This window comes from Camelus ferus, chromosome 24, assembly GCF_009834535.1.
Source record: "Camelus ferus isolate YT-003-E chromosome 24, BCGSAC_Cfer_1.0, whole genome shotgun sequence".
In the NCBI taxonomy this organism is placed as follows: domain Eukaryota; kingdom Metazoa; phylum Chordata; class Mammalia; order Artiodactyla; family Camelidae; genus Camelus; species Camelus ferus.
The window spans coordinates 18,995,731-19,017,184 of record NC_045719.1 but is presented as its reverse complement, the minus strand read 5'-3'; positions in this window follow the sequence as shown (position 1 = coordinate 19,017,184).

The following is a 21,454-nucleotide window of genomic DNA, read 5'->3' as shown; positions in this document are numbered from 1 at the left end:
TTCCATTTTTGATTAAGCTCTGGCTTTGAGCATCAAAAAGGATGTCGTTTCCCTGGCAGCAGATCTGTCGAGCAGTTGCTAATGAGGCCACCACAGCGAGCGTTCTTTCTGGAGAGATGTGTGGGAATAAGCAAGCCTTGCACTGCTCCTCAGTGAGCGCTTTGCCCAAATCTGTCCCCTTAGTTCTCCAGTTTAGAGATTTATAGAATCATAAGGCTCCACCAGCAAGCCTTAGCTACTAAGCATCCTGGGGGGAGATCTTAGCTGGTGGAGAGAAGGTATTGAGTCTGATGGGGCCAGGGGCCCACAGAGACCCACTGAGGCCATGTCAAGATCAGGGGGACACCTCAAACGCAAGGGGACTTGCTAAACACCAGTATTCTTTGGACCTTCACCCACACTCTGACTTCTATCCTCCGTATAAGGGTCTGTGTGTGTGCATGTGTGTGCGTGTGCATGTGTGTGTGTGCACACGTGGATGGCAGGAATAGGGCAATGGACAGGTCGATAATGATGGCAGAAGAGACGAAGCCCATCATTTGGAATGTCTGTTCCTTTAGGTGAATGCCAAGTTGTTGGGGAGGGGGTGGCAATTAGAGGTGTTTCTTAGTTGTATCAAAAACAAACTAGCTTCTATAATTTAAGACATATATTCATACTGGCTAGCTCAGAGAGTCTCCAGGGTATGCAACCCAGAAGTATACACAAAGCATACCACAGAACTGGCCCCACAGAGACGACCTGGTACCTCTGCCAGGCAAAGATATCATGGAAGCCAGGTCTGGATGCTCCTGTTAGAACCTTTAGGAAGTGATAGGGACTCCAGGTGGGGTCCACTTCTTTAAATTACCACCCTCCAATTCACAGTCCATCCCTTGAGACTGACTGACAGATAGGAGGGGGCCCTAGCTGCAAAGGGGACTGGAGAATTGGGTACCTGCCTCCTACCAAGCGTGAAAAGGTAGGGAGTAAAGCACCGCGGCTTGAAAAGTGTGCTCAGTCGCTGGAAGACCTCAAAACTGACAAATACCTGTGTTAATCGGAATCTGCGCAGGAGAAATTGCAAGCAGAAATGGGATTAAAAGGAACTAGGTGACAAGTAAACCCTTGAGGACGGAAATAAACTGACAGAAAACTAGAAGGGTACCAGGGACTGTGATTAGAAGTCAAGCAAGACAGTTTGATGATCTATTTTGGGAATCAAGGATGCTCCTATGTGATGTTAAAACAAGTACTGAGAGATGCTGGGAGACACACTAGGAGCAACTAGCTAATTAAGGTCCTACTCTATCGGATCCCTAGTCCAGGCCCTTCTTGATTTAGGGGCAAGGTGGATCTGCGTATTTTTAGTCTTTCTTTGGTTTTGTGATGTTTTTCTCTGGTCTTCATAGGGGCCAAAAGAAACTGACAGATCTTAATGTTCATTTATTCAACAAAATAATTGTGCACATGCAAAGTGCCAGGCACATGGTCTAGGCACTAGAGGTATGGAGAGGGGTGAAATGCCATCCCTATCTTCAGTGCGTTTGCAGTCCACGGAGAACAGATGCAAAACAGCGGGGCAGGTCAAGATGGACCGGAAGCAACAACTGCTATTCTTTTTCTGATCTTTTCTTCCATCATAGGTTTTATCCCAACTGGAACTTACATATTCGTTTGATTATGTATTTGTATAAAGATCTCTGTCCCACTGGAATGTACTGGAAATGAGGGCAGAGATTTCTGTTTACCATTCGGTATTCCTTGTCTAGTATAAAGTAGATGCTAATAAATTTGTACTGATAGAGTGAATTAGTGGATGGCGATGAACTGTGAATTGCGCCTTCCCGGTTGAGTGTTACTAGGTGGACGTTAGATGATGGAGAGGTGGAGGAAATCCTAGAAAGAAGGCCAGTGTTGCTTAGGGCACAGAAGTAAAAGGCCTAGGTAAGGCCAGAATCTATAAATCACTTGGTGCTGTTGAAATATAAATACTTAAGCCAATTGAGATGTCTATGAGGTTGGAAGCCAACAGAGGTCAGATATGAAAGGCCTTTACATTAGTTTCCTAATTCTCTGTATTCTGTCTGTATTTTCTCATAGCTTCCATGGGTCAAGAACCCAGGCATGGCATGGATGGTCCCTCTACTCATGGTCTCACAAGGCTGCAATCAAGAGGGTGAGTCTGGGGTCCCAGCTGAGACTTGGACTCTTCTTCCAAGCATATGTGTTTGTTGGAAAACTTCATTTCCTGGCAGCTGTAAAACTCATGATGGCTTGCTTCTTCAAGGCCAGAGGGAGAGTATCTCTCATCAGGAAGGACAATCAGTCTTTTAAAGACTTTTCAACTGATTAAGTCAGGCTCACCCCCATGAAATTTCCCATTGGCATTTAGTGTAAGTTAATCATGAGAGTGACATCTGCCACATTCATAGGTGCCAGACACATTTGTGGAGGGAAGGGGATCAGGCAGGCCAGGGCACAGAAGTTTGAGGTCTATCTTAGAATTATGCCTACCATAACATTGAACATTGTACAAAGGGGCTTGTCATCTCTCCCAAGTCATGGGGAGTCACCAAAAGGTTATGAGAAGTGGGATGATGAGAGCATACTGTTTCTCTGTGAATCAGGGGCATGGATGATGGATTTTAGACGGCCTGTATTTGGTGGACAAGATACTAGACTGTGGCAGAGATCTAAGTGTAAGATGATGGGGCAGTGGGAGTGAATGCTGCCACTGTCTACCCGCCACTCAGACCAGAAGCCTAGACCTCATCCCTGATTTCTCTACTTGTCTTACTATCCACATTCAAGCCATCAGCAAGCCGTATCAACTATAAGTCTCACATATGGAAAGAATGTATAACTCTCTCCATGGCTATCCCTTAGCCAAAGCTGCCATCATCTCTACCATTCACATTCATTCTTCATATCTTTTAAAATATAGTTTAGATTTATGTTACTATCCTTCCCATGGGTTCCCATTGCACTGAAATGAATTAAAACTCTTTATCATATCTCACTGGGTCCTCTCCTCTGCTTATCTTTCAGACACAATGTTAGGCTCTGAAACCACGATGCTCCAGCCAAAGGCCCTGTGCTGTGTGCTAAATGGGTCGACAGTCCATCACCCCAGGGCCTTTGCTGCTGTGGTTCCTCCAGCTTGCACTGCTCCGCCTCCAGACATTTGTAGCTGGCTCCCTCACATCATCCAGGGCTCAGCTACAATGTCACTCTGATAAAGAGGACAAGCAAGTTGGTCTTAATCGTAATACCTTATTTTATCATCTTCATAAGGTATACACATACGGAATTCACTTCCTTTGTTTGCGATTTGCTTCTCCCACTAAAAAGAAGTTCCAAGAGAGCATCTCCCTTCTCACTCATCGTCTCTAATATGTACACCTAAGGCTGATACATATCAGGTTGTTTAATAGGTATCTATTGAACAAGTATAGCATTGGAAGAAATCTTTAAATTATTTCCCCTTGAGGATTAATTGAATGCGATTGACAATGGAAATAAAACATGAAAAGTTCTTGGCTTCTTTAAATTTGGGTCACTGAAATTAAAAAAATAGAAAGAAAAGAACAGGATTTGGACAGAAGATAAAGGGTATAAGTGCAAACAGACAGACAATTAATGAGACCTATAAGAAAACCTTGTAAAGAGCTTTATGGAGTTTTCAGAAGGAAACTGATCAGGGATGCAGTGATCTACAATGCAGTGATCAGACTATGACACAGCCATTCTATTCAATATGAAGAGCTTGCAGGTGACTTTGGGGGAGAAATGCCTTTGTCATCTACAGAATCAAGTTGAAGGCTGGGCAAACTTCAAGTATCCCAAATACTAGTCATTTAATTAAGTAATCACTTGGTTTGAATACTCTGCGAGACCCAAGAGGTGTAGGATTTAGAGAGACACACCTCTGCCTGTAAGAACAAACGTCTTTAAACCATTCTCCTTGGTTTAACAAAGGAGTGAGTCTAACTATTCAAGGATTATGGAGTGATTTCTGTTCTTGCTGAGGGTGGGTAGATCTTTTATCTGAGATTTTCATGCCCAGCATGTTTTCCTCCAAATGTTTTTCTTGCCTTTCTGAAAGGCCATGTTTATTTAAAGGAAAATCTAATCTGTCTGTGCCTGATGCTTTTCCATTTAGCTCAGCCAAATGTTTTTTTCCTAAGAATTGCGTGCTGATCGAGTGGTGCCATTGCTTGTCAGATGTGAAAGTCACACTTACATGGTGAAAAATCTCCTGACCCTTCCAAAAAGCATGAACTCAGTTTGAGAGGGGCCACCCCAGGGAGTCTGTCCTGGGTTACGGGCTTAGGAGAAGTGAAATGGTGTCGCGTGTCCTCTCACTAGAGGCCAGCACTGAAAAGGAGCGAGCGCTGGAGAATGCTCACCCCTATGGCAGGGCTCTGTTTCACTCCCCGGTCCACCATTCATTCAGCAAGTTGATGTGTTTCAACTTTTTTTCCTGGGTGAGTACCACTGATCGACTGACTGCCTGGGGTGTTGAGACACAAAGTGAAAATGAGGAACAGAAAATATTGGTGGAGTGTTTGGGTCAGATCACAGGGTCCGTCTCCCCACTTGAATTCACACCCAGCTCATCAAGGAGAATCCTGGGCTGGGGAGGATGCAGCTGCCCGAGCCTGGTTTAAACAGAAAAGAGGAATGTGGATGTGGATGGAGTCTTGTTGTTGTGTGTAGATTTGTTTTTGCTTTCCATCTTGACTCCTCACTAAGAAACACTGCATTTGGGGGACAGCGACTAACCCCTTTGCTGGCCTCCCCTGAACACCAGCAGAGGTTGGAGGATGCTGACGCCCTGCTCCCTGGGTCACAGGGGACTTCCGGGGTGCAGCGATGGTGGCTCTCCCTCCAGTGCAGTCTTCCTATGACACTCACCTCTGCACCCAGGATACCCAGCAGTTCCCCAGGCTATTCATTTCATTCTCTGCCTCCCAATATCAGAAAGAATGGATGGCATCATGCCCGTTTTCTCGCTCTCTTTTCTTGCCTAGCCTCCAGGGTTGCCTGTCTCCATGCCCACCAAACAGAGTAAACCGCTTTGATCATTGACACTGAGCAAGCCGGGTCCCACCTGGGCCCTTGACAGCTGTTACTTTTTAGGAATAAAACTAAAATCTATATCGGAGGTTTATCTCCTGGATTACATGAGAAAAACAAAAACACTTAGCACAGTCATTCTACTGAAAGGACTCATTGAATAATGACTTTTATAGTAATGATGTCCCATGGTCACTTGCTTCTGTTTTCCATTCATCTTCTTCCTCATCTCCTTTTACTTTCCATCCAATGATATAAATTAGCTGCATCTGCATGGGATGATTGGGCGAACAGAGTTCTCATTGTCTACAATTCCAAAAGAACAAAGGGGCACCTAGCGCTGTAGCTATGGTGATACTGGCATAAAATTCATGCCTATAGATCCCCTGGGCTAATTTACCTCACCTTGTCTTATTTTTAATGTAAGACTCATTGAACCGTAAGGGTCTCCCACATTTTCCAGGAAATGCTTGCCTATAAATTTACATTTCCCCCCCTAGAATCCATCAGGTATCAGCATTTTATTTCATGTACTGCAACCATACCTTCAGGACACGCGATTTGTTTACATAGCAAATGAGCTATTGGGAATTCCTTTCAGGAGAAGTTTTCATTCTTTGAATAATTCTAATGATGGCTGAGCTTCTAGAAAAATCTTCATGACGTTTTGTATTATTCATGGAAGAAACTATACCTCCCAGTTTATTGAACGCCCAGATCCCTTTCCAAGGAAACTAACAGTAAAATGTCTTGAGACATTGGTATAAAAAATATGGCCACAATATGGTCTTCTGCAAACAAGCTAGATATTTTTTTATACTAAGTATGCGCATCCAGTTTTTAGTATTATAAGGGCAGATATCTAGCAGATAAAATTGAAGAAACAACTACACCATCACGGGTTTGTTGTGTCTTCTGATGTGCAAGTACATTCATGGGTTGTGCTCTGCGTATACTTGGACCATGGGGGAGTTAAAGAGCTGTACCCACCCTCGCATTTCCTAACGCCCTCACCACCCTGGGCTGTACACAACTGGAGAGATGGGCTGAGGTCTACTCTTGTGTCCCTCCAAGTACTCAACCCACTGGCTCTTACGATACTGGCGCCAAAAGAGTTTAATACATCGATCGTTCAATAAGTGCGTAAGAGTTTGTTTTCTTTTTTCTTTTTCTTAAAGATGGAAAGAAACAACAGGAAGCAAGTGGAGAGAAGAAAAGCGAAGGAGCACGGGAAAAAAATGTATCACTTAGTGTGGGAGTATCTGCCCTTCCTCGTACGTCTGCTAGAAAGGAGTAAGCTAGGAAAATGATTATCATGATCATGGTCACAATCATCTTTGTGTCGGATAAAAACTTAAATGTCTAGCTTATCTGCAGAGTGGGGAGTTTGTTTTCCTATTTTTAACCTGTGCCCTGCTTAGCCACCTTCTATCCTCACGCTTGGGTTTCAGAGAAATGCCATAATGCCCTCTCATTATTTCTGTTTGGATTCAGGCTCCCATCGGATTTCCTCTCACAGCGACCTGGAGGGGACACAAAAGCAGCCTCAAAGACCCAGCTATGCCTTTATCCAAAGTGTGACTTCAGCCCTACCTAGGGGAGCCTCTATGCTTTTTGAGGCTAATTTGTGGCTCCTAGCGTATCAGAGTAAAGCCATCTTCCAAAATGACGGCACATCCAGACCCACATTTCTACCCAAAATGCCACACGGAGAAATGAGGGTCTTGCTCCCACTTCTGAGACTGCTGCCAAGTATGTCTTATAAACACCACCTCAAGAGGATGTCAGAAATCTGTACTGATTTTCAATCTTTTCAACAAGGGTTGTTCTTTAAAAGTGACTCCATTGTAGGCACTAGAGGTTCCATAGGGCCCTTCCCTAATGAGGTTCAAGTTAAGAGAAAGAGATGAGATTTTTGCATGGAGATAACATTCTTATTCCTCAAGTATCTGCAAAAAAAAAATCACGAAAATAAAGAATAAGCTGGAATATTTTTTAAAACATATATGTCAAAAATCCAATGCTTTAAAACATATTCTATTAATTTTTATGTGGGTCACATCCATGCAATAACTCACAGTTTATATTTTCCACCATTATACAAATATTGAATTTCACAAAACGTTTACACTTGCCACATGATGAACAAAATATTTTCAATTATATTTCCTATTGTACTCTATTTATTTAAATAACAAAAGTGAATCCTTACCACTAAATTGATTTTCCAACCCATTAATGGATCCTGACCCACAGCTGAAAATCCCTGTCTCAAAAACTCACACTCTATGAATTTATATTTTACAAACAATTCTTAGTAATGTTGGTGGTTAATCCCAGCACACGGAAACTAAAAACAGCCAATTGCACAGTTAAGCAAGATTGGGAAAATAAGAATGAAAGCAAAGACATAAACTCTTCCAGCAAGGAACTGAAGGAACCGAAGCAACTCCCGAAGTAAGCAAACGGGGACCACTTAGTGCTGGAGCAAATAACTGCTCGTACATCAGTATCCCGAGGGGGCAGCTGCATTATAGCTCCCGTCAACAAGGACATTGATAACGTTGACCTCAAGTCACCAAGAAAACTTTGACGCTCCTCATAACATATTTAAAGCAATTTAACCAATTATTGAGCAACTCCTTCACTAAAAGCATTGCATTTAAATAGCCTACAGACCATTTTGGAGTTATTTTTGAACAAAAATATTTATTCCTACCATAAAAGGAAGAGAATTTTGCAGGTTTTAAAACATATCTCCAGCGTGGAAGGCTTCCAACTTGCAAGGATTTCCCCCTCCATACACCACCCTGGTAACAGAGCCTCCCAGCACATCAAATGGTTTAAAAGTCTAAAAAAATGGACCTGTGGGAAATACTACTTGTATTATATTTCATATCACTCCCAAGTGGCAGAAACAAGTCTATCCTTCTGCTACAGAGGCTAATTCTGAATCCATACCTCCTAATTCTCTAAGTGACCCTCTCCTGTTATAGTTGGGTACCTCTCAACTCTACGCCACCCTCTCCTCTCTGGACCACTCCCAACACACTCCCTCGTCTCAGCACAGGCACCAAGATCTCTGTCCAGCCATCTCAGCATTTTGTGAAATGCTATGGCTTTTTCTCTGACAATTCAGTCTTCAACTACTTGTATTCCCTTATAGGATTTCTTCCACTTTTTCTTCTACCCAAGTTTAGGTGCTTTCTTATCTCATAATGTACATTCCATCTTTATTTTCCTATTTTAGATTATAGAGTCTTATTGATTCTGTACCAAGTAGCTAGAGAGAGAGAGGAGTGAAAAGGCAGGGGATGGACACAGGCTAAGCTTTCCTTTTGACAGAGGACACTGGAGTTCCTTGAAATCTATGAACCACTTAAAAGTTATCTTCAGCTATTTGGAATAGCTTGTGCAGTATAGTTTCTTCCAAAAAGACGGTGTGAAAGTACTTCACTTGTTTTTATGCTACAATTTTTTCATACTGGCTTGCTGATAGAATTTTAGGACATCTGGTAGAACACATGATTGTCCCCACAACTTGAGAGAATGTCTCATCTAGGTATGACTGAAGACAATGGGTTTCACAAAGACTCTCTAAGCTCCAGAGTGCTTAGAGTCTTTGTGCTTAAAGGAAATGCTATGACTTAGAAAATGAATATTTGCTCAAACAAAATCCCATTATTTTGTGGAAAATGTTGCCCTATCAAAGTCCCAATAAGTTATTTTGTGGATATTGACAACTGATTCTAAAGTTAATATTGAAAGGCAAAATATCCATAAGAGTCACCACAATATTGACAGGAGAAGAACAAAGTCAGAGGACTAACACTACCATATAAGTCAAGATTTACTATAAGCTACCATAATCAAGGCAGTGTGGTACTTATGAAGGAACAGAAAAACGGATCAGTGAAACAGATTAAAGAGCCCACGAACAGATATCCACACCAATTCAGTCAACTGATCTTTGGCAGAGGAGCAATGATAATTGGACAGAGAAAGGATAGTCTTTTCAAACATACACACTTGATGCTGGAACAACTGGACATCCACATGCAAAAATATGAATAAATAAAAGAATCTAGGCACAGACCTTTCACAAAATTTAACTTAAAATGGATCATAGACCTAAAACATAAAACATAAAGCTACAAAACTTCTAGAAGATACCTCAGGAGTAAACCTGGAGAACCTTGGCTATGACAATGACTTTTTAGACACAACACCAAAGTCACTATTTGAGTTGTATGTCACAAGTTCAATATAAATTACTTTATCTTTCAATTTTAATATATTTATGTTTTCTAACCATAGGTTATTTAGAGGTGTATTTTTTGTTTTCAAACAAAAGAGTTTTCAGGTTAGCTTTTCAGTTATTACAGATTAATTTTAATTATAGTCAATGGTCACAGTCATGTTCAGTCTTTTGAAATTTGTTGAGAATTGCTTAATGTTCCACTGTTTGGTCAGTTCTGGTAAAGGCTTCATTAAAACTTGAAAATAATTTGTTATGCTGTTATTAGGTTAAGGGTTCCACTGAGTCATGTTTGGCCACTGAGTCAAGTTCATAGAGAATGTCGTTCAAGTCTTTTTATCATTTATATTGGATTTTTTTGGCCCACAAGTTCTATCAAGTATTGAGAGAAGTTTTGTAATCTAAAATATATTTGTAGATATGCCTATGTCTCTTTGTAAGTTTGTCAATTTGCTTTATATGTTTTTTGTCAATGTTATTAGGTACATATACTTTTAATGTTGTCATATTTTTCTGGTGAGTCAACTCATACCATTATGAAATAATCCTTTCACTGTTAGTAATGCTTTTTTTCTTTTTTGCCTTAAAGCTTCTTTGATTGATACAATATTGTTATTTTATAAATATATATTTGATACATATAAAATATATTCCATTATATTATTTCTATTTATATATAATATAGTGCATAATATATTTATTATGTTATATATTATTCTTACAGGTTGGATTTGGCCTGCAGCTCATTGTTTGCCAAACCCTCCTGTGCATATCCCACTGACAGTAACAGAGCTGTCCATAACCCATGAATGCCAATGTAAACAGATGAAAAGATGCTCCAGAAAATCCTGCTTTCTCTAAGCAAAGAATAAGAAAGAAGAATGGTTCCATTCCATCCTACCTGGTGCTTCAGGGACCCAAGATCAGGGCCTTGTTGATAATTCCTGATACACTAAGGCCAACAGAGACAGTTCTCTTTCCCCTCTCCAAATGGGGAGAAAAGGCTACACTGTCTATCCTTCCTTAAAACTAAGCAAATGACAAAAGAGACAGGGTACCCCATCTGCTTTCATTGATACAGTGTATGGGGTGGATCATGGAGAGAAGAAGCTAATGCAAAGGATTCTTTAAATCTGTGTATAAAGTTGTTAGCAAAGCCCTGAGTATCTCATGATGAAATAAACCAGAACCAACACAGCAAATTTGTGAGAACTCAACTACAGTGTGGAACACTGCAAGATTTTGAAAATTCAATTGACTGTAGTACCATATTCAACAAAATTACAAGATACGCACTCTAGACCTAAACAGGTTGATTGTCTGCTTAGATATTATATTAAAATAAAAACTAGACTCTCATACATAATACTAAAATTAGTCAGAATAACATCCAAGTTTATTTGCCATATTAAGAACAGGAAAATCTCAACTCAAATGAGAAATGACAATCAACGCATGTCAACACAGAGATGAGACAGATGTTAGAATTATTTACAAGATTTTAAAGCAGCTATCAAAATGTACCATGGAATTGTAAACAAGCTTGAAAAAACAAAAAAATAGAATATCTTAGCCGAGAATTAGAAGATACAAAAAAAAGAGAATTTTACAATTAAAACAAAAGTTACTGAAATAAAATACTTAATGGGCTCAAAATAAGAATAGAAATGACAGAATTAAGAATCAGTGAATGATGGAAAGATCACTTTTCCCTATAAATTGTGCTAGAGAAATTGGGTATCTACTCATTAACTGTCTGAGTCTAGAGGTGGGGATTGAGATTGACTGCAATAGAATATGAAGATTCTTTTGGAGGGGTATAAATGTTCTAGTAATTAAATTGTTTTAATGACTGTACAACTCTGTAAATTTACTAAACATCATTGAACTTCAAATAGGTGAATTTTATGGTTTTTAAATTATATCACAATAAAACTGTTAAACAGAGAGATAAATAGGTAAGAAATAAACCAAAAAAGATGACTAATATTGGAGATACATTTTTAATTATTTTGAGTTTTAGAATAAGAAAATTTAAAAAATGGAAAAGAAAATTATACTGAAGAAACAGTTTTAAATAATTTCCCCAAACTGAAAGATAACATAAAAAATGACATCTAAAACTAAATCCTACACCTAATACCGTACGTAAAGGTGAAAGGCTGAACTCTTGTCATCTATAATCAGAAGACAAAATATTCACTCTCATTGCTGGTATCACTTTTATTTAACGCCCTACTTGAGAATCTAGCCAGTGCAACAAGGCAGGAAACAAAATAATAGTTTTACAAGTTGGAAAGAACAAAATAAAACATATTTTGAGACCTAAAAATATCCCAAATGATGTACAAAAAAGCCAGTAGAACTGAAAAGTGAGTTTAGTACGGTCATAGGATAGAAAGTCAAATTGAGAAAGTCAGTTTTATTTGATACTGCTAGCAACGACCAATCGAAAATTTAAATTAATTGAACAATATCATTTATTATAACTCCAAAATCATAAGCTACAAAATATCATGTATAAATATTATGAAGTATGTGAAAGATCCAGAAGCTGGAACTATAAAAGGCTGATGAAAATCTAAAATCTAAAATCTAAATAATTGGACATTAATAATTAATAGACATAGACCATATTTATAAATTAGAGGATCTAATATTATCAAGATATCAGGTTCTTCCCAGCTAACCTATATATTTAATGCAATCCTAATCAAAATTCCAGTAAATTTTTTGCAGAAATTTATAAGATGACCCTAAAATATAAAAGGAATTGAAACAAAAGAAAATATTTCTACAAAGTCAGTCATAGAAGAAAGGAATAGCTGAGATCTTGGCAAAAAAAAAAAAAAAATGAGAAAAATGCATAGTGTAATAGAGACAGAGATCCCAGCAAGACAACTGTGAAGTTGGTCCAGAAAACAAGGATTTCTGACAATAGCAGGTGAACACGAGATTCCAGAAGGGAAGTCTCTGAGGAAAATATGGCACTGCCATTTTATGAGAAAAGTAACTCTTAATGAGATGGAAGTTAAAGATGTTCTACATTTCTGACACAGAGTTTAGAGACAGATTAATGATATTAAGAGAAAGTAAAGAAAAGGAACAAAAAACAATTGTATATTCAAAGAAGAAAATGTGATACCAAAGAAATGCAATTTTGTGCGGGTATGTGTGTTTGCGTGAGATGACAGTGGTCATATAAGTGTTAAACCTTTTTTGCGATAGAGTAGGAAGTCAAGAAAAAGGAATTTTAAAAATCAGGAAATAGTATACATTTGTCATTTCGGAACACAGCATTAAATAACAAGAAACAGCTAAAATACATAAAATTAGAATTAAAGTGCAGAAGTATGGGGCAGGAAACCATTATTTATTGTAATAGATATATTGCAATAATGTGTATCTCATTAAATTTTTACCATATACTTCAATATTTCTTAAAATTTTATTAAAGTGTAGCGCACATATAAAATAATGCATTTATTACTGGCGTGCAAACAATTTTCACCAAGTCGTTATCAATTTCTCAAAGCCCAGTTAAAGTCTGACATCCTCCAAGAATTCTTACCCTTAGAATCTTCAATAGTCTTGCCATTTATGTCAGACATCACTATTGCTCCTGCTCATCTTAAGTCCACATGTTGACTTCTATGGTCCTTCGGCCACTACATACATGTTCATTAACTCCAGAACAATGTGTAAGCCCTCTGAGGATGTAAGATCCATTGAGAACCAATAATTGGAGTCAGCCAGCTGCCCAACTACCTGAGTTACTTCTGCATTGTGTTTAATCATGAATGAGACAAATGGAAACTACATTGTCATACATGTCAACTCTGGTATCCACACCCAGATCCGTGTGCATATGTGTGTGTAGAAATATAAATTGTTCCTACTATTACTCAGTCAAGAAATGTACTATTGTCCTGAATTTAATTTTAAAAATGTTTTTTATAACCCTAGCTTTTTTCTGAAAGTGTTGACTCCTAGCTACTGACAAATCCTGTGTTTACTGAGTACAAACAAAATCTACATTCTAAATATAATATCTTTCACATTCTTAAATATATTTAGTTGGTAGGGTTACATACATTTGGAGAAAGATGTAATGAAAAGCTAATTATTTCACACAAATAAGGGAGAAATGGTGTACCAATCTTATGGAGGTTCTGACTCTGAAAACCTCTGGAAACAAGCCTACAAGTGACCTTGTTTCTGCAGAAGCAAGAAAAGAAACTTAGGCAAAATAACAAATCTAACTTTATTTTTCAGTGAAATGCGTGTAAACCTCTTCCTTTATTCCCGTAATGAAATCCTCAGCAAATTCCCCAACATTCATTTATCTCATTTTAGAAATAAAAAATTACTGAAAAGATAAGAGGGTAGTTAAGTGTAAGAATTACAAACCTTGGAAGAGAGGTAAACATTCTTTTAACAAATAGAAAGTCAGTTTGTTTTCATCACTACTAAACCAATATTGAACATACATTTTAAACCATAGGGTTTTAAAGGGAACCAAATTATTACACTCAAATGTCTCTATTTGACCATGAATTTTTCTACTCAACAAAGTTTATTCTAATGTCTTCATTTTCTCCCAAAACATTTATTATATATATTCTTTACTTTGGATAAATAATTAAACTGGATGCCTGGAACTTTCCAGATTTTAGCACCGAAAGTCCTGCTTCTGGGAAATCCTCCAGTCAGGGGCAAATTGGGATGGCTGGTCACCTTTGACCTCTGGGATCACCTGGCTCCTGGTCAGCACTGGGAAGTTTTAGTAGGTAATTGTAGACTGAATTGAAGAGATGAGGAATGAAGCAACATCAAGGAATCTACGCTGCTTTAAGTTAGGGATCAGCTCAGGTTGAGGGACAAAAGGGATCTCTTGAAACTCTCTTTGAGGAAGCCACATAAAACTGGTTACACTGGGTTATAGGCGGAAAGTTTGCCGTCACACTCACTGCTTTACCCAGCTTGTCTGTCTCTACTCTGAATCCTGTCTTAAATGCAGCATCCTTGTATTCTTGAGAAAAACTGAACTTAAGCGGCAGGACATAAATAGCTAGAGAGAAAAATCTCGTTCAATATAGGCCAGAGAAAATCCAAACCCCCACAGATCCCCACCCTGAGCCCTCACGCTGGAGGAGTTAACAGCATTACATCACCAGGGACTGCTCCCATTGGCTGATGGTACCTGAGGGACCAGAACACCTGCTCCTGCGACTAACTCTTTCCTTCCCTTGCTAAGCATCAGAAGCCTGGGCATCATAGACTAGAACAAAGGCCCTGGGCAAGGACAGCCTTTCAGAGGGGCACACCCTTCCAGGTCACTGCCTCAACATGCAAGTCAGAGTGAGCATTCCTGCGGGCCGGACACAGCGAGCCCAGGAGAGAACTCTCCACCTGGGGAAGCCTGAGATGCTGGCTTGACTGGGAGTTGAAAGAGATCTCCAGTGAACTAGATGTGTTTGCTTTCTTCTCCCACTAGTCCTCTCGGAAAAGATTCTCATTCTAATAAGTTTTGACAAAAGCTGGCAAGGGGAGCAGGTGCCAATGAATCCAACTAGTCGCAGGCATTAGAGGCATTGTAGGCACCAGAGGATAGAGGTGTTGCCATGGGAACCAAGTGAAAGGTGCTTGGTGGTAGCTGGTCAGGAGGTTTGTTTTCTTGTTTAAGACAGAGCTGAGCAGCTGCAAGTCATGCTCTCTGTTTTCTACTGTAGCATCGGTGGGGAAATCCCCCTGCTCTTCGTCTTCCCCATCCCCAGCCTTAAACAGGACTTGAGGAATTTAATTTCTCTGCTAACATGAATAATGCTTAAATGTGAGGCACACCAAAATCCTTTGAAAAAGGTATTTGCAGCACATCAGGACAGTTCTAATCACAGAACTCTTTATGTTGGAGAGAAAATTGTTGCTTCAGGGTCAGGGTGGTGTTTTTCAGCGGGATTTGAAGACATCATTTTGAGCTGCAATGCTCTTACCCTAGCTTGCATAAACATCTTTCCATCATGTGTTCTTTGGCAGTCATACTTCCAGTTTTTTGGACTAATATACCTTGGAAGGGACTGGAACATAGGACTGCTTAAAGAAAGGGATGGGATCTCTTATTTTTTCAGGTATTTCTGAAGTCTTTTAAAGACAATGAAAAAAGGGAAGAGGGACATTAAGAGTTGAAAAATGGTAATTATGCAGCAACAAGTATTATAATCGGAGCTACTATAATTTAGTCCTCTGCTAAGATGGCGGCAGACACAAGCGGAGGGTCAAAATTAGGACTCTGGTGACCTGCCAGGCTGAGGGAGCAATGGAATCCTCTGGACCAGATAGACAGAGAAATAGTGGAGGGGATACGGGAGGTCTGAGCTACAGGTCACTGGAGGAGCAGGTCACGTGGATAAGACGCTCATATACTGATAGTGGGTGAAGAGCATTCGCTTTTTGAAGCAAGACTAAGGGGGATAACCAGCAGATGCCATAAGTTGGGTCATGACAGTGCCAAGCAAGTAGAAACATTATACCAAGCATGGAAGGACAGCACCACCGAGCTAGCAAAACTGGAGACTGGTTGCTGAAACTAGAATTCAGGCTTAGTTATAGAATCCGGACCAAGACTGGTTGCTAGCATCCATGCCTAAGGGTAAAGTAGAACTAGCAACCTGTGTGTTGTAATGCTGAGTCACTGGGGCACGGACCCAGCATTCTTTGAATTGACCCCCAGCGTTATCTCTGTAAAGCAGGTTGTAGTTAATGATGACAATTTTGAAGGTGATTAGAGACACAAGAGAAAGAGTCCTCATTTCAGGGATACTTCAAATGCCCTGCGTTCAAATAACTTATAATTCTGTAGTGGAAAAATAAGGCTTCATACACACAGGTTTCAGGAGAGCACAGTTATATACCACCCAGATACACAGGTCCTCAGCGCAGCAGAGAGAACAGAAGGTGGAGACTGGCGTGGATTGGAATAAGCGGTGGGACTTGGACTCCTAGAAAAGCCACCTTGCAGCCATTCATTTGCTCCTGCATCCAACAAATCTTTAATGAGTGCCTCCTTTGGACAGGTGTTCCCTTAGATTCAAGGAATACATGCTGGACAAAACCATCATGCTCATTACCCTGAGGGAGATTACAGTCTAGTGTCATAAGTGTTCAGTATGTGTATATGAGTGTGCCTGAATATGTGTATATTTTTATAGAAAGGTGAGATTGATATTACAGAAAAAAGGAAAACCTAAACATGGCAGGTGAAATAATTTGAATATAGAGCAATTTTCACATAAAAGCAGCAATAATCTTTGTGAGTGTCAAGGAAGTTATTTTACAAAGCACTTTCATAGGGATAAACCGGAAACACAGACTCCAGACCAAGAAATGACTGATTACTTTAAGCACGTTTTTCTAAATCGGGCATAGAGGCTGCATCTGGATTACAGCCCATCAGCCCATTATATAATGCACACTGTCTGTAGAGTGAAAAGCCAAGACTGGTGATTAAATCAATGGCATATATGAATTTAGCATATTAGTCATGTCCTAAAGGAATTTTAAAGGGTTTTAATGCAGTATACAAAATTCGTTTTTATGTGGGAATGTGGGGTCCAGAAGATTATTGTTAAAAATTAAAGGGTCCAGATTTTAGTCTTTACTAGTCATAGTGGAATCAAGAAAGAGCTCTGAATATAAAAAACTCAATTAAAAATGGTTAGAATAGTTGAACAGGCTTTTCTTCAAAGAAGAGGAATGGCCAATGAGCATAAGAAGCGATATTCAAACTCATTAGTCATCATGGAAATGTATATTAAAGCCACAATGAGATAACACTTCATACCCACTAGTATGATTAATAAAAATGCAAAACCAAACCAAAGACAATTAAGTATTAGAAAAGCTATGGAGAAATGGGAGCCCCCTACTTTGCTGGTTGAGATCGAAAATGGCACAGCCTCTTTGGGAAACAGTTTGATGGCTCCTGAAAATGCTAAATGTAGAGTTACCACGCAGCTGAGTAACCCCCCTCCACCGTATTTACCCAGAGACACGAAACAGTTCTACCTCAATATTTGCACGTGGTCGTTCATAGCAGCATTATCGACAATAGCCCCAGAGTGAAACAATCCAAATAAGAATCAACTGGTGAACAGAAAAGAATGTGGTATAGCCATACAAATAGAACGCTATCTGTCAATTAAAGGGAGTGAAGTGCTGGTACGTACTGCAACATGGATGAATCTCAAAAACATTATCCTAAGTGAAAAAATCCAGACCATAAAAAGACTGCATATAGTATGATTCAGCTTACATGAAAAGTCTAGAATTGGGCAAATCTGTAGAAACAGAAAGTAGCTTTGTTGCCTCTGGGTGTGGTAATGGAAATGAAAATTAACTGTAAAGGGCACCAGAGATCTTTTTAGACGATGGAAAATGTCTTAAAACTGAAATGTTGTAATGGTTACACAACTCTGGAAATGTATTAAAATTATTAAATTGTAGACTTAAAATTGAAAACTTCTATGGTATATAAACGATACCTCAATAAAGATGAAAGAAAAAAAAAAGACTTGCCACTAATTGTGAGAAAATATTTGCTAATCATATATCTGACAGAGGATTTTTATCTAGAATATACAAACTATTCTCAAACTAATAAAATTAGAAAACCACACAATAAATGGGCTAAAGAGTTGAGAAGATAATTCACCAAAAAAATATATGAATGAAAAATAAACACACAAGAGGTGTTTAATTTAGTTATTGGAGAAATACAAATAAAAATCAAGATGAGATGCAACTGCATATGTATTAGAAGGGCTGAAACGAGATTTGCTGGTGCTGGTTTTGGGGTTTGTGAACTGGGGCACTCAAACTTTGTTCTCCTTCCCCTGCAGGACAGCTGCTGGACCAGGAGGCTGTCTCAGCACTGCGTTTTATGGGCGTGGGAAGGGGATGGTATGGATACATTGAAACTGTTCTTCCTACGCTCTTCAATGTCTCTGTCTTTGTTTTGGTCCTCCATCCAGGTGCTGTAATCTCTCACTGGATTCCAGAGCTCTCGTGAAGGTATTTTTGTCCATGGGTGATTGTCAAATCAGTGTTTCTGTTAGGACACAAGGGATAGAACCTCCTGCTCTATTGCTTTGCTGGTGTCACTCTCACATTTACTTCTGTTAGTTATCTTTTCCCGGGAGTTGAGATTTTTCATGAGTCTATATATGCCAAGTAGTTCTGGATTGTATCCTGGACATCTTTAATAGTACATTCTGAGACGCTCTGTCTCATTGAAGTCCTTTGGGGAAATGATGTCTTGTGATTTTTATAGCACCTCTCAAAGAGTCATCGAAGCCTCCTGGATTGGGATGGGGTTAATTTACCAACATTTCTGGGCTCTGGGCAGAGTGACAGGTGACCTTCCAAGGTTCCAGAGAAGCCCACAGGCAGAGACACAGATATCAGGCGAGCAACTGGAAGTTGGCCAGCATCTTTGAAATGGTTGAGTCCATGGAATACAATGGGCTCCAGCAAGTCTGCTATGCTGTGACTTTATTTTGAGATGTTAATCTATTTCCACCCTCATTTATCCCTCCACCCCAGGCCAGTCAAGTGACTTGATCTGTCTTTCAGCTCCGCTGTTTTCCTTTAGGAAGGAAATATACATGAATAGAAATTCTACGCCTTTCAAGATTTTGTATCCCCCGTACTTTAGCTTTTTGGGCTTTAAAAACACAAACAAGTTGATTCAGCAAGAAGCAAGGGAAAGGTTGAAGGGTGAATGACAGAGAAAAGCAGGGATGAGAAAGAAGGTTACAGATCTCAAGATTGGCGGGGCCAAGCACACACATGGAGATGTCCTAGAGACAAATAGGTGCCCAGAGAGCAGGGGCCTCGATAAGGTTCCTCAAGACTCAAGTTCAAGGCAGAAGGGCAGTCACTTCTAAAGAAGCCATTCAGATGGGCAACTATACGAAGCAATGATAATATGAAACATTTTTTTAAAATTTTATATTGTTTTAAAAGAAGATGACTTGTTCAGAGCTCATCTGAATATTTATGTTTAAAATTTCAATGCACTGAATATCTGGGTGTATTTCAACATGTTAAGAATGCATACTCTGAATTGTGCTAAACATTTAACAATGTTATACCCAAATTACCTATTGTTTAGTACTAAAAAAAAAAAAAGCACAGTGTAGCAGAAAACTAGAATATCAAAGACCACTATTGCTTTCTTTATATATGATTCATGATCATTTGTTTCTTCCTTATGAATTGTTCCATTTCTTCTTTAATTGTATCATGAAGAAACTTCAGAACAATGTAGGGGGAAAAAAGGCAACTCCAAACAGTAGATTTCAAAGTTTCAAAATTTTAAGAGAATTTCTTTGATATTTCATTACTAAGAATGATAGTTGCTGTGATATCTTAGAGTGACACTTGTCCAGCAAAAGAAATTCCCTTCCAGTCCTAGTTTGTTTGGAGGTTTTATTATGAATGAGTGTTGAATCTTCTCAAAGGCCTTTCCTCCATCTATTAAGATGAATTAATACGAGCACAGTATCTTCACTTTTAATCTGCTAGTATAATGAGGTATTCTAACAGCATTTCTTATGTTCAACCTTCCAATTAGTTCTAGAATAAACTCAACCTGGTCATAAGTTGTTTTCACATGTCTGGAAATAGTTTGTGAATATTTAATTTAAAACTTTGAGACTATCTGATGACCTTGTTCCATGTTCTCATTTAGTCTGGATGTCTTAACAAGGTTATACTAGATCAAAAATGGAGGTAACAGTGGTCCACAGCTTTCTATCATCTGGGAAAAAAATGTGTATAAAACAAAGAGTATTCTTAAGAGGACTATAAAAATACGCCAGGAAGGACATCTGGAAATGGTGTTTTTGAGGACATAATATGAAGTCCTAACACAATGTTTTTGATAGCGCCAGGTTTTCTATTTCTTAAAAGTCAGCTTCAGTGATTTATACTCTTTTGGGGAAACTGACCATTTAATCTAAGCTTTCAACTTATTGTTACAAAATTTAGAATATTGACATATGATTTTTTGGGGGGTGTAGCAGGTCCACATGAATGTTCTCTTTTTATCCCTAAAATTACTCATTTGTGCTCTTCTTTCTTTATTTTTTGAATGACTATTGTCAGCAATTTGTCTAATTTATTAAGCTCCATAAGACAGTAGCAACTGGTTTGGTTGGCCCTCTGTATGTTATCTCTGTTTTATACTTTATTATTTTCTACTCTTATTTTCATTATTCATTGTCCTCTTTCTTTGAGTTTACTGTCTTTTTTCCCTTTCTGTATTTGAAAGCATCCATCATTATTTTTTAATTTTTTTAAGGTTATAAGTATCTCTTCTGGCATCTCTTTAAATGAATCCCAACGTTTTTCGATGTATTATGGGTTTTTGTCATTCAGTTGAGATTATTTTTAATTTTCATTATGATTTTTGGTTTATGGTGGTGTTTTAATTTATGATTTATTTAATTTAATAAATTCTTTATTCTGTATGTGCAGGGATGTGTGTGTCTGACTACAGGTGTTTGCACATTTGTATATCTTTGTGGTTTAGGTCTAAAGGGAGCAGAATGGTGGGTTTGCTGTATGGAGTCATCCTCACAGGTTAGAAGATAATTCACTCGAAGTAAATAAAAGTAAATAGGATACCTTGGAAAGTTTATTGCCTTTCAAATGGGAAAAGATTGAGTTAATTGTGACGTCAGATCATCACAAGATTTCCTGGCGTTGTGGAGGAGAGGACATAACGTGTCCAAGCACCTGTTCTGCTCCTTAATCTTAGCTGGTGGCTGGTGAAAATTTAGCTCATCAGGGACTAAGGATGTGCAAATATACCAACTTAGATACACACTTATGCATACATTCATGCCTACCAAATACACAGTCTCACTCAGATGTCTACACATACAGCTGTTAATTTGGAGTTTTCTGAGAAGTGGCAGTACATCTGCCCCAATAGCTGTGAAAGAAGAGCACTATACCAGTCCACATTGGAAAATACGTGGACTTTGATGAAAAGGATACACAATTTCAGCAGAATAAACGTTATGTGCCGACACACAAAGAGAAAGGAAAATGAAGCTAAGAGCTCATTAT